Below are 15072 nucleotides of genomic sequence, written 5' to 3'. Positions count from 1 at the left end.
TAGTCTTGATTGTAGGCCTCTGGTTCTTATTACTTGGAATATTTCTTGCTGTTCCCTTCTGGCTTGGAGCATTTCTATTGAGAAGTCAGCTGCTAATCTTATTGAGGCTCCCTTGTATGTTACTTCCTGTTTTCCCCTTGCTGCCTTTAAGATTCTCTCTTTATCTTGGAATTTTGTCATTTTAATGATGATGTGTCTAAAAGTGGGCCTCTTTGGGTTCCTCTTGATGGTGACTCTCTGTGTTTCCTGTATTTGTGTGACTTTTTCTCTCATCAAATTAGGGAAATTTTTCATTGTTACTTTTTCAAAACGGTTTTCTATCCCTCGCTCTTCTTCTCCTTCTGGTATCCCTATTTTAAGGATATTATTATGTTTCATGTTGTCCTGCATTTCCCTTAACCCCTCTTCATTCTTTCTCAGCCTCTTTTCCTTTTCTTGCTCTTTCTGGATGTTTTTTTCTACTTTGTCCTCCAGCTTGCTGATCTGATCCTCTGCTTCATCTAGCCTGCTTTTGATTCCTTCTACTGTGTTCTTTAGTTCAGAAATTATATTCTTAATTTCCTCTTGGACCTTGCTTTTGCTTCTATTTCCTTTTTTTATATTGATGTAGTTTACAGTGAGTTCATTGTAGCTTCCTGATAACCATTGCTTTGAACTCAATATCCAATAGTTGAGTTGCCTCTATTTCATTTAGCATTTTTTCTGAGGCTTTCTCCTTTCCTTTCATTTGGGGATTGTTTCTTTGTCTTCCCATTGTTTGTGAGACTCTTCTTGTTAGCCTCTGCTTCTTAAATTGATCTGTCCTGACTCTCTGAGTTTCTGGTGTGAACTTCTATGGTAGAATACCTGTAAGATTCAGTGGTGCGGTGTCCTTGATCTCTTGAGCTTGCTGGTCTTGGGCTGTTGTTTATGTTGGCTCTCTGTATGTCTTTGAGTTTTCATTGTTGTTGTGTCTTTCCTTGGTGGGTCCTCCCCACCAGCTGGTTTACTGAGTGTCACTCCATCCACCACCTTTTGTTTTCTGTTGTGCAGGTGTGGGCAGGTTGTGTTGAAGCTGGTTCTTCTGTGTGTACATGGTTTTGAGGATTCTCTCTTGCTCTTGTTCAGTTGTTTGTTCTGAGTAATTACTCCACCATTTAGTTGTATTTGCAGATAGGTCCTGGGTTGAGTTAGTGTGGCTTCCACTCCCTCCTTCACCTTCTTCTGTTTCTATCTGTTGGTGGGTTTCCTCTTCCAGCAGGTATCCTGGTGTTCAGCACTTCCACCTACTCTTTTTTGTGATCAGTTGGAGAGGGAAGGCAAAATGGTTTAAGACAGCAAGAGTATATTCTATGATATTTAAAGTCCCAACCTGTAGAGAGGAGGTAGGAGATCCTTTGGATATGTGTAGTATTAACCATGATATTTCACCCAACTAGCCACTTTTTAGAAAGGGTCGAAAGAAGATAAGACTCTTGTTATGGGGGGGAAGGGTTGCAAGTTGGATCTAGAAAGCAGTGAGCTTGTGGGAGGTCATATTATGAGGTAAAGTGAGAATAAAGTATAGAAAGCAGGTGTAGTGTGTGTGAGAGAATAGAGTTGACCACAACAGTAATAAAGTTCAGGAGACAGCGAAGTGGGCTAAGATCTGGGAGGGGTGCTGTGTAGTATTTACAATTTTATGGAACAGCAATTATTTACAATAATAATGGAGTAACAATCATATGACAGAATTTATGTGATCTGGATAAGAAGAATAGGAAGTATAGGACCTAGAGGAGTGTGCTAATAGAACACAGGTAAAGTGAAAGACAGTAAATTAAAAATACACTATGAAAGAGAGAAAAAAGGAAATCCGTCAAACAATGCAATTTAACCAGCCAGGCAAAGAAGACTAAACAGAAAGAAGAGAAATACAAAAATACCAACAAAATGAAAGATGTAAGAATAATGAAAAATAATAATACAAAAATACAATAACTTGTAAGTTCTCTTGAATAGCAAAGTGAAATTTGTCTCACTGTCTCAGCTGTTGGGATGACCCCTCTTTGGGTCCAACTCTGGTCTTTTCACAGCTCCAGGTTTTATTGTCTTACTTGTGGAGTAAAAAAAAAAAAATAAGGAAGGAAGAAGAGGTAAAAGGAGAAAGAAAGGAAGAAGGAATAAAAAAGATAGAAGGGAAGAAAGGAAGGAGTTAAAAGAAAAAAATTACTTGGAAAAAAAAAGCCTCTTGCTGGCTTCAAACTGGCCAAGCCAGTTCTGCTGGTCTTGGCTGCAGCAGGCTGAGAGAAAATTGGTTTTTCTCTTCTCCCTTCCTAAGTGGCACTTGTCCAGCCTCCAGCCCAGTTCCTCAGTTCACTGCCAGGCCCCCAGTGCACTTCTGTGCCCAACCTAGGCCTTTAGTCCACCAGTTTTGCCATCTGTGAGGTGCACCAGTTAGAGACAATTCACACACCACCTTCTCACTCTTTGGTGTCCTAGATGCTAGAGAGTCTCAGCACCTCTTCAGGCTCATTCAACCTCCCCACTGAGTTAAGTCTTTCTGGGGATTGCTGACTCCTTGAGCCCTGCAGTTCTCCTCTGTGGGGGCATCCTCACCTTCTTCTTAGAAAGACAGTTGGTCCTGCAGGGCAGGGGTGCTGCCGTGGCTGTCACTGAGGATGCAGGTGCCCACAGCCTCTGCTGCTTCCTCCAGGGTGCAGGGGTTGGGTGCGTGGTACCTCTGGGCAGTGGGGTCAGACTTGCTCCATCCCAGGCCTGCAGGTGTGAAGGGATGAGCAGCTGCAGGTCCCGAAGTTTGGGTGTGCACTCCCCCTGGGATTTTGGGTGTGAGCTCAGGGCCGTCCTTGCCACCAGGGGAGTGCCTCATAGCTGGGCAGGGTTAGGGGCGCAGAGGCCAGACTAGTTGCTGCAGGAGAATTCCCCAAACAGCAACCAAGAGTCCCTTTTTTCACTTTTTCCTTTTGAAAAATTCCTCCTACTCAAGCCTGCTGCTCCATACAAGGGCCTGGCCTCTTACACGGCCCCACTCTCCAACCAGACCGAGGACTGACCAGGTCAGGGTCTGTCACAAACCAACTCTCTCCAGCCAGTGTCCACAGTCTCTGTGTGTGCACAGAGTCCTTGTGTATTTGCCATTTCATCCTTATTCTCCTCCCTGTGACTTCAAGCAACCAGGTCTTTCCTGGTGCTGCTCAAACCTTGTTTGGCAGAAGAGGGAGCTGTTGACCCAGCTCTTTCCCAAGAACACTGTGGCAGATCCTGCGGGCGCCGGACCTGGGGTTGCAGCTACCCTGGTACCTGCACTGGACCCAGGGACCTTATTGTCCCGAAGCACTCTCTTTACCGTCTGGTTTTTTTAATGTCCTCTACAATTTTTGGTCTCCAGTCTTCATTCATGCTGGGGTACTGTTGGCTGTTTGCTCTGTCCCTCAAAAGATTGGCTAGGTGTTTTACCCATGTAGAGAGGGAAGTGGACTCTGCTCTCACCTATCTCACCACCATTTTCCCTCTATCAGGTCTTATTTCACTTCTTTATGACCACTTTTTATAGATATTGCTGGATATTTGAAAATAATGGATATTCCCTATTCAATGGATTTGAGATCCTATAAGTACCAGTTATATCAAGTTTATTAATTATATGTTTTAATTCTTCTAGGTTCTTACCTTTTTTTGTCTAGGTGGATATGCTATGTAAGATACCTAGAAGTCTCTGATTAGAACAGTAATTTTATCAAGTTCTCCTTGGATTTGTAATAGTTTTTGTTTTATGCATTTAGCTTCTAGAGTGTGGTACATAATATGCTTTGTCTATATGTTGTTTTAATTAATGTCAGCTTTATGGATACAAAACAGTTCATTATACTCAGTTGAGTGATTTTGACTTCTATTCATCTTCTTCCATCTTGAGATTTCTCTTCTAGTATATCTGAGGTTGGTTATTTCTTTGGAAAAGGGTATTTGGGTATTATAGTTTCTAGCTATTTTATTACCTTCAGATATCTTTCAACCTGGCAGGTGAAAGATATTGTGGTTGGGCACAGGGTTCTCAGGCTGTGGACTTCTCTTTTATAGTGCTCTATTGTGGTTTGGCTGCCCTATCTTACATGTCACTCCACTTATCAATGTCACAGGTGAGCAGTCTGAGACCATTCTGACAAGATTTTCTCTGTGTGTACACTAATGGGGGGAGTTTGGGGGCTTACACCATGCACGATTTCAGAAGGCATAATCTATGTCAGCTTTTCTGTCATAGGAATCACAGACGACTGAGTCAGTTCTAACACCTGCCACCTTCTTCACCTTGTCCTAGGCTTTCCAAAGCCTGGTCCACAGAAACATGCCTAACCCATGGGGAAATACTTCTGCTGGTTTTCTCCACCAGGGTGTTCCACACAACTGAAGGCCTCACCCAAACCCCACTTCCCTTGGTGTTTTGGCAGGACGATTCCTATGAGGTACAGAGATGGAGACAAAAGAGTTGCTTTCTGGTTGCTGTGTTTCCAGAACCTCTCATCATCTCTCCCTTAGCATAGAGCTTTATTACCATGATTTGCTTAGCGTCTTTCCTACAGAGACACAAACACTTCAGATTTAAAGATTTCTTAGTGACAATAAAGTTGTTGTACAGCAACTGTAGCATCATTTTAAACAGATTAGTTGCTAAATTATTATGTATTTCCTAAAATAAAAGCTGAATGTGCAGAATCAATGTTCTCCATTTAAGAGCAAAGAGGAATGCTGAAAATTTCAGACATTTGTCTTGTACATGCTCTAGAAAACCAAGCAGTCAGCTAGCTTTTGAAATGGGAAAGATAAGACTCTGTGTGGCGTGATGGTCCAGGGCGTTTATAATTCCCTCCGAGAAAATATTCCACATGACACTGTCTGATTAGAAAGCAGAGTCCATGAAATAAACTTGTTTTGCTATTTTTGTATGCTCTAATAAGACCCATGGTCACCAAAAAGAAAACAAAAAAGTTCTCATAAATTTGTGATGGAAAACCCATAAAAGCAACCAGACACATTATTAAATTTTTATTCTAATAGTTCACTGATCAGGAGGAGAAAGCAGGAAGCTCACAAGGTTCGAGAAATAGCTGACAAAATGGAGACAACCTTTTTTTGTGCCTTGTGTAAAGCTAACAGGTAAGCCATGGGGTTCAGAGAGAAAAGAACAATTAGTCTAGCTGGGCTAGAACAAGCTATACTTTTTTTTTAATACATTTTATTGATTATGCTATTATAGTTGTCCCATTTCCCCCTTCACTCCCTGCCACCCTGTACCCCCTCTCCCACCCACGTTCCCCCCCTTTAGTTCATGTCCATGCGTCATACTTGTGAGTTCTTTAGCTTCTACATTTCCCGTACTATTCTTGCCCTCCCCCTACCTATTTTCAACCTACATTCTATGCTACTTATTCTCTATACATTTTCCCCCTCTCTCCTCCTCCCACCCCCCTGCTGCTAGCCCTCCATTTCTGTGGTTCTGTTCCTGTTCTAGTTGTTTACTTAGTTTCTTTTAGTTTTGCTTTAGGTGTGGTTGTTAATAATTGTGAGTTGCTGTCCTTTTACTATACATGTCTTTTCTTTATCTTCTTTTCTTAGATAAGTCCCTTTAGCATTTCATAAAATAAGGGCTTGGTGATGATGAACTCCTTTAATTTGACCTTATCTGAAAAGCACTTTATCTTCCCTTCCATTCTAAATGAAAGCTTTGCTGGATAGAGCAATCTGGGATGTAGGTCCTTGTCTTTCATGACTTGGAATATTTCTTTCCAGCCCCTTCTTGCCCGTAAGGTCTCTTTTGAGAAATCAGCTGACAGTCTGATGGGAACTCCTTTGTAGGTTACTGTCCCCTTATCTCTTGCTGCTTCTAGGATTCTCTCCTTCGTTTTTACCTTGGCTAATGTAATTATGACGTGCCTTGGTGTGTTTCTTCTCGGGTCCAACTTCTTTGGGGCTCTCTGAGCTCCTTGGATTTCTTGGAAGACTGTTCCCTTTGCCAGGTTGGGGAAGTTCTCCTTTATTATTTGTTCAAATAACTTTTCCACTTGTTGCTCCTCCCCTTCTGGTACCCCATAACTCAGATATTGGAATGTTTAACGGTGTCCTCGATGCTCTTAAGCTTTTCCTCGATTTTTTGAATTCTTATTTCATCATGCTTTCCTGCTTGGTTGATTCTATCTTCCTTCTGGTCCACTGTATTGTTTTGAGACTCAGATTCCTTCCTTTCACTATTGGCTCTCCTCCGCATATCTTCCTGCAGCTCTTTTATGGTAACCTGCATCCTTTCATCTCAATTGTGCCCAAAGTCAATCAATTCCATGAGCTTTCTGATCACCAGTGTTTTGAACTGTGCATCTGATAGATTGGCTATTTTTGGTCGCTCAAAAGGATGAGTCCTGGGGGACTGATCTGTTCTGCTGGAAACATGTCTTATGTCTTTCCCTATCTCTCCTATTATTATTATTTTTTTTTCCAGGTCTGGTTGCTCTTGTTACGGTGGGGGTCGGAGCCTTAGGTGTTCACCGGGGCTGGGCACCTCAGTCGCTAGATTGTGATGTTATATGTGGGGGCGGGAGAGGGGAAGGGAGAGAATAATGGCGGCAGTTCTGTTCTCCTGGGCTCAGACACTTCCTTGCTTGGGATCCCGGGCCGCAAGCTCTGCCCTGGTCCACAATCGCTGCCCCACTGGTTCCCCCAGCCGCAGCTTGCGTACTCAGGGATCACCGCTGAGTTCTTGCACCCCAGATGGCTGTCGTGCCAATTTTGCGCCAAATTTCCCCCGACCTCCGCGCACCGATGACCCGTGCCAGGCCCGTGCCCGCCCGGCTTGTCATCCCCTACCAGTCTGGATGTACGGGTCTACTTCAACTTCTTGGCTGTCCGACTTCCATTCAGACAAATCCTCTAACAGTTCTGCGTGAAATTATGACTGTATATTATTGTTGTTCTATTCTTGGTTGTGCAAGGAGGTACGGTGTATCCACCTATTCCTCCATCTTGCCGGAAGTCAGAGCAAGCTATACTTTTTTGTTGTGGTAAAATATGTCACATAAAATTTGACATTTTAACCATTTTAAGTTCACAATTCAGCAGTATTAATTACATTCATAATGTGCAACAATCACTACTGTTCCAAAATGTTTTCATCACAATGTTTCTGTTTCACCCCAAACAGAACTCTGTGATCATTAAGCACTAACTCCCATTTCCCCTTCCCTACCCAAAGTCCCTACTTTCTGTCTTTATGAATTTGCCTAAAGAATTAAGTATTTTTGTGGACCATAAAATAGTATAATTAAGTTACAGCCTAGGTGAAAACTAATTCTAAATTGATTCACCACTTAATTTGGTAAACCAGCAAAGCCATGCTAATGTTCTGAGAAAGAAATATGACCTGTCAGGGGCCAAGATGGAGGTGTAGGTAGATACACTTTGCCTCCTCACACAACCAAAAGAAAGACAACAACAAATTTAAAAACAAAAAATCACCAGAACTGTCAGAAAATTGAACTCTGTGGAAATCTGACAACCGAATTGAAGAAGAAACATTCACCCAGACTGGTAAGATGGGCAGAGATGGGCAGCTGGGGCAGAAAGGACACATGGCAAGGTGGTGGCTGGAGTACTGGGGCTGTCGAAGTGGCAGCTGGTGGAGCAGGAGGTCCCACTTTTGTGTGTAGATAAACCGGGAGAAACAGTAGGGAAGCAAGATATGTTACAGGGTGCAGCCAAGAGGGGGGACCGCAAATGGGCATTTGAAATGGGGTCCAGAACTCAAGGTGTCCAGGAGATTTTAAGGTGTCTTCACCCCTTCCCTCACAGGTGTGAGTTGGGGGAAGGGGCACACAGAGCAAGAACATGCAGGGCAGCTTTGCAGCTAATCCATGGCATGGTCATTTAACATACCTATAGCCTTTGGCTGGTCACTTAGATATGCTAAATAGCTATGGTCATGCTCAAGGCCAGGGAGATGGAAAGGGACCTCCCCCTGACCCAAGATGTGACTGGGGGGCAGGTCCCCTGAGTTACAGTGCCTGCGTGGGAGCTTGGAGAAGATTGGCTCCATGACATGGGGTCACACATGCCCAGACCCACAATGGCGACCAGAAAAGCTGGAGAAGACAGCAGATTGAAGGCAAGTGTGCCCGAGTGTAGGAGGAGTTGCTGGGGCTTCAGAGGAAGATTGGTGTGGGGATTTAATGCCAAACACAGCAGCCATTGAGAGGGAGAACCACGCGGCCTGGACAGAGTGGGGACTCTCCCTTCCCACGGCATTGAAGAGAGAACCACACGGTTTTGGCTGAGTGGGGACTCCCGTGGCCCTGGGAGAGGACCACGTGCCTTTGCCAGAGTGGGGACCCCCACAGCTTTAGAAGGAGGAACCACCACCTGGTTTTAGCAGAGATCCCGGCAACTCAGCCGGGTGCCGGGAACCCAGGGAGGTCTCCCAGTCGAGATGGAGTACTAACTGGGAATAACCAGAGGACTGCCTGAGCCATGGACTTCTATTTCCTTTCCTGAGATATGGTACTCTGGACTGGGCAAAGGGGGAAGGAAGGAAGGACTGTGTCTGTTTGTGGGTGTTTTAAGGGACTTTGGAATTTTGGTGAAAATATTAGGTCACTACTTTAAGTCTGTATAGCATTAAATAAACATTTCCTTTCCTTTTCACGAATCTCTGGCATTGAGAGACATCTTTCCTCTGGCGGCGGACATGACGGACCTGGGGGTTTTTTTTTCAATAATAGTATATCATCCCAGGCCACCAGCCCCGCCCCCCCCCATTTGTTCTGTAACAGATAGACTTGATAGACTTTATTTCCAGGACAGGAAATAAAGCCTCAAAAACTCTGACCGAAAAAATCTGTGGGGGTTGAGACAGTGGGAGAAAGTCCCAGACTCACAGGAGAGTTCATTGGAGAGACCCACAGGGTCCTAGAACATACACAAAACCACCCACCAAGGAATCAGCAACTGAAGGGCCCAATTTGCTTGTGGGTAGTGGAGGAAGTGACTGAAAGCCAGCCCAGAGCGGAGTAAGCAGGACTGCTCCCTCTTGGACCCCTCCCTCACATACAGCACCACAACATAGCAGTGTAGGTTGCCCCACCCCGGCAAATACCTAAGGCTCTACCCCTTACTACCTAGTAGGTGTGCTGTGACAAAAAAAAATGCCCAAGTGAAAGAACAGATCAAAGCTCCAGAAAAAATACAACTAAGTGATGAAGAGATAGCCAACCTATCAGATGTATAGTTCAAAACACTGGTAATCAGGATGCTCACAGAAATGGTTGAGTATGGTTGCAAAATAGAGGAAAAAGTGAAGGCTATGAAAAATGAAATAAAGGAAAATGTACAGGGAACCAACAAAGGAGGAAAGGAAACTGGGACTCAAATCAATGATCTGGAGCAGAATGAAGAAATAAACATTCAACCAGAACAGAATGAAGAAATAAGAATTCAAAAACACGAGGAAAGGCTTAGGAAACTCCAGGACAACTTTAAACATTCCAACATCTGAATCATAGGGGTGCCAGAAGGAGAAGAGGAAGACCAAGAAATTGAAAACTTATTTAAAAAAATAATGAAGGAGAAATTCACCAATCTGGCAAAAGAAATAGACTTCCAGGAAGTCCAGGAAGCTCAGAGAGTCCCACAGAATTTGGACCCAAGGAATCACACACCAAAGCACATCATATAATGAAATTCTCCAAGATTAAAGAAGAGAGAATCTTAAAAGCAGGAAGAGAAAGGGAGACAATTACCTCCAAAGGAGTTCCCATAAGACTATCAGCTGATTTCTCAAAAGAAACCTTGCAGGCAAGAAAGGGGCTGGAAAGTGTTCCAAGTCATGAAAGGTAAGGATCTACATCCAAGATTACTCTATCCAGCAAAGCTATCATTTAGGATGAAAATGCAGATAAAGTGCTTCCCAGATAAGGTCAAGTTAAAGGAGTTCATCATTACCAAGCCCTTATTATATGAAATGTTAAAGAGGCTTGTCTAAGAAAAAGAAGAAGATCAAAAATACAAACAGTAAAATGACGACAAACTTAAAACTATCAACAACTGAACCTAAAAACACAAAAAGCAAACTAAGCAAACAACTAGAACAGGAATAGATTCACAGACATAGAGATCACATGGAGGGTTATCAGTGGGGAGTGAGAGGGGTGAGAATTGGGGGAAAAGGTACAGGGAATAAGAAGCATAAATGGTAGGTACAAAATAGACAGGGGGAGGTTAAGAATAGTATGGGAAATGGAGAAGCTGAAGAACTCATATGTATGATCCATGGACATGAACTAAGTTGGGGCAATGATGGTGGAGTGGGTATAGGGCAGAGGGAAATAAAGGGGAGAAAAAAAAAAAACGGGACAACTATAAGAGCATAATCAATAAAATATATTTTAAAAATTAAAAAAAATAAATTAGGAACATATTCACCATTTGCTGATTGCACTGTACTTTTTTAAATTAAAGGTACAAAATATTCTTAAAATATGACCTGTCGGAAAGGTGCTTTAGAAAGTTACACCTGCCAGAGGTTTGTGGGATAGTTCTGGGTCTGGAGAGCAGTTAGCAGGGGTGTCAAGCTCATTTTCACTGGGGCCCACATCAGCCTCACAGTTGCCTTCAAATGGCCTAATGTAATTTTAGGACTGTATAAATGTAACTACTCCTTAACTGTTAAATAAGAGCTCGGTGCTGCTGCTGGGTAGAAACAAGGTGGCAGCCTGGATAAAACAAGTTGGAGGGCTGGATTCTGCCTGCAGGCCTTGTGTTTGCCACCTCTGAGTTAGAGGCTGTTATTAAAGCCCAGGCCAGGAGTAAAGACCATTTGGGACTGCTTCAAAAATGGAAACAATTTAGGAGACATCTGATGGAATATAGAAGAGGAAGGCTGCTCATGACATGGTAAAATTACATTGGAGATAAAGGGCAGGAGGATGACAGATGTGAATTTGTGTAAAGGGATGATTAATTTATTTTTAAATTACATATTTTAAATTAGACTTCAATGAACAGGAACAAAGTCAGCTATTTAAATGATCAACACTGAGTACTAGGATAAAGTCAGAATTAGGTGTGGTGTTATTTAAGAAAAAACCCAAATCAAACAACAAAATAGTTTTATCTTCTCTTAAATGTCAAGATTCCTGTTACATGGCAGTTCATCAGAGGAGAAGGAGGTAGGAAAGACTGGGGTAATCAATCAATGTAGGGGTGTCCAACCGTTTGGCATCTCTGGGCCACAATGGGAGAAGAAATCTTGTCTTGGGCCACACATTAAATACACAAACACTAATGAAAACCCCAAAAGCTCATAATGTTTTAAGTAAATTTATAGTTTTGTTTTGGGCTGCATTCATAGCCATCCTGGGCTGTGTGTGGCCTGTGGGCTGCTAGTTGGACACCTCTGATTGTAGAGTGATCAAAGGTAAGATTTCAGGAGAGGGAGAGTGAATTCATTCTGGGCAGAAGTTCTTTACTCATTACTGTGGAGTGTGCTATGGTTTGTGTTTGACTGTAGGCTAGGAGCATGGATTCTGGATCCAGAATTCTTGAGTTCAAATCTGACTTTGTCACATACCAACTGTGTGGCCTTGATCAAGTTACTTAGCCTCACTGAACTTGTGTAATACAGAGTAATAATTGTATCTATTTCATTAGCTGTTGTATAGATTTATGACTTAATATTTGATGGGTTCTTAAAGAAGGACTCAGAACATAGAAAATGCTATATAAGAGTTTGGTCCCATTATTATTATTATTTAAAATATAAACCAAAATAAAAATTTCCCTGTAAGTTTAAACAATTTAATTTACCAAGGAAATAAGAAGTAAGGAAATCACAATGTCTTAGACACAGCCATGGCTCAAATGTCTACTTTCTTAGGTTTGAGTTAACCAAGAACACTGATTTCTTGGGCCAATGCTAATTATTCACCTTTTGGTTAAATATCATGTTTTAAAAACTTAATTGGTACTATCTTTTAAAAATTCAGTAACTTGGCATTTTTCTTTTTTTCATTCTTTGCAAAAGTATTTTTATTGATTTATTGGTGTGACATTGGTTAATAAAATTATATACATTTCAGGTGTACAACTCTATAACACATCATCTGCATATCGTATTGTGTGTTCACCACCCCAGGTCAAGTCTCCTTCTATTACTATTTGGCTTGGCATTTTTCTATTGGGGATTTAAATGTGTGTGTCCTGATGGCCTGCAGCCATTCTTCTTTTTCTTTTTTTTTCCCCCTTTCTTTTTTTGTTTTCCCTTTTTCTTTTCCTCCTTTTTCCTCCTCCCCCTCCCCCTCCTGTTCCCCCTCCCCTTCCTCCTCTCCTTTTGCCTATAACAGGTGATGCGTAGGAAGGGCTGAATCATTATATGGTTCACTAAATGTAGGAAATAATACATTATTTGTTTTCCAGTCATGAATGTCAAAGTCTAAAATTAGAGATATGGATCTTTACCTTTATTAATAACTAAAATCAGGGGAAGGGTTCCAAAGGTCGTATTCATCTTTGAAATAAGTGTTTTTCCTATGATTTTTCTCCAGTAAAATTTAGAAGACGCCCGACTCCCTGTGTATTGGGTCCCGTACACCCTTCTTGACCAAGTTGCTGGTGCCTTACCCAGCAGGCTCAGAAATCTTGATCTTGGGCAGGCCAGAAGCCCCACTTGTCAGGGCTCTTCAGTCCTCAGGGCCCGGTGAGACTCAGTGGGCGCTGCTGCCCTCTGCTGGTGATCATATGGAACATTGCACTCCGTTCCTTCACCTGGGCTTTCCAGAGGACAGGAATTGAGTGTGCGGGAACATCTCTGAAACCTTACACCCTCCTGGAGTCTCCCGCCTTCCCCTTGCTTCACGTACGCTGAAAGAAAAAAGTCAAAATCAAAGCGGTACTAAGTAGACCTGAGCAATAGGAAGTTCGACACAGCTCTGATTTATTCCACAATGAGACCACAACTCTTGATTTAACGTTCACCATTTACTTCTTTCCCAAATTTCACTTTCTCCAGCCTCTGCTTTGCTGAATATGCTGGTGGTTGATATAACACAGCACTGTTTCAATGTATCAAGCGTAGGTTTTTCAAGTTTATCCTAAGAAGAATTTGGAATCCAGGTACCCTGTGTTCTACTAGACTGGTGGCCCAATTCTGGTGACAAAAATCAGAGGCTCAATTTTTTTCCTGTTTTTGATATTTTGTGTCCTAGGGGTTACCTTTGAATTTATAACTTATAAGTTGCCTTCTCCTTAGTTCCCTCTGTCACTTTTGTTGTTACATGATATTCTTTGATTTCTAGATCACCCCATGTCAGCTCACAATTCCTTTTTAAAGCTACATAGTACTCCATTGTATATTATGTATCATAGGTTTTTAAAAAATACTTTTCTATATCTGAGCATTTAAGTTGTTTCTAATATTATACAATTTCAAATAATGCTGTAGTGAATACCCTGTGCATGTGTATTTTTTATATTACTGGAGGTGCATCTTCTGGGTAGGTTCCTAGAAGTGGATTAAAGGGTGAATGCATGTGTAGTTTTGTTCAATTTTAACAAATCCCTCCTCCTAAGGACTCTTAGTGACTAGCATTTATTGTGAGGATAGTTGTGAAAGAAAGAACAAATGAAAGAGAGACAGAGAGTGAGAGGGAGAGAGAAAGAAAGAGAGAAATACCAAATACAGGAGTATTAACCCTGTGGTCATGTCTCATGAGTACTCAAGAAAATAGGCTGGGTGGTGAGGTGGGGGACAGTGTGAACAGGCCTCCTGAGAAGAACAGAAATATTAGCACAAGTGGGCCTTGGAGAGGTGAGTTTGATGCTGATTCTGGACCAAAGGCTGACTTAGGTCCATGTACTTTGTGAACTGATGAATATTCATTCAGGTATGTCGTCACTTTTTGTGACTTGATGCTTCTGTCTGTCTGCTTCTCCTCACATCACTGCCTGGCTCCTTTGTTCTGTAAGACCTAAATCTGTCCTCCCTCTTGCTCCTTTTGCCCATGTTTTCAACTTGCCCCTATCATCCCTTTGAGACAGAATTTTCATGCCAAGAAGGTCTCTTCTCAGCAACAGGTAGGTGCTCACCTGCAGTTCAAACTGCTGCACAGGATGACATGTATCTGCCTAGGACAGGTGCTATAGAGGAGCTGTGGGTGGGACTGGAAGTATAACCAGTGGCATGACTCATAGAAATAATTTAGCAATTTACCAGAAATGGGAGTTTGGCCCCTCCTATGACTTTCTTTACCTAACATGTTCTCAATGGCTGCACAAGGCCAGATGCAAAAAGAGGCCTGATTTTTCCCATCACACTCTTGTTTTTAAACTGTAAAGGGGAACAAAAGCTATAAAACATTTTCATCACCAGTTATTTTGTAAATGAAGGGAGGTAATTACTGATGGAACTAAAAAAATTGGCACAATGTCCTTGAAAAATAACCCTAAAGCAAGGCCATCATTTTTATCTCACTCTCAGCGTGAAGTCACCCAAAAGTCTTCTCTTACCATGTCTGTTCCATTAATGTATTCACATATTTACTATTCTTGCCACTGTTGAATCATTTATCAAGTAGTTTGTTTACTTGTCTGTTCACACCCCTACCCCACCAGGAAGTTGCTCCATGAACTGAGTGGCCACTAGTCTGTTCTGCACCTGCAGCACCTAAATCAGTGCTTGGCACATAGTAGGAACTCAGTAAGTATTTGTTTAGCAAATCAATATATTAAATAATGGGTTTGCACAAAAAGTGTCATGCTGTGTGACACCATTGTATACTTCCTGCTGTGTGCAAATCGCTCTAGTAATCAAAAAAGAAAACTGATATTGTTTAATGTCAATTATTCAAGTTTGTTAGCCAGCTCCAGAGCAAGAGCATTTTCTAAGCACTCTCCTTCCTCCAGAAATGCTCCTTTGCAAAGACGCAATATAGTGAGGAAGAAATGAGCATGCTATGTCGATTGATCATTATGTTACAATCACACTGAACTTCCATGTGTGCCAAGCACATTCTCTGTGTAAAGTCTGCATCCTATGAGATGTCATCAATAACTGCCTACCCA

Source organism: Phyllostomus discolor, chromosome 7 (assembly GCF_004126475.2).
Source record: "Phyllostomus discolor isolate MPI-MPIP mPhyDis1 chromosome 7, mPhyDis1.pri.v3, whole genome shotgun sequence".
In the NCBI taxonomy this organism is placed as follows: domain Eukaryota; kingdom Metazoa; phylum Chordata; class Mammalia; order Chiroptera; family Phyllostomidae; genus Phyllostomus; species Phyllostomus discolor.
The sequence above is the reverse complement of the archived record's forward strand: the minus strand, read 5'-3'. Positions refer to the sequence as shown.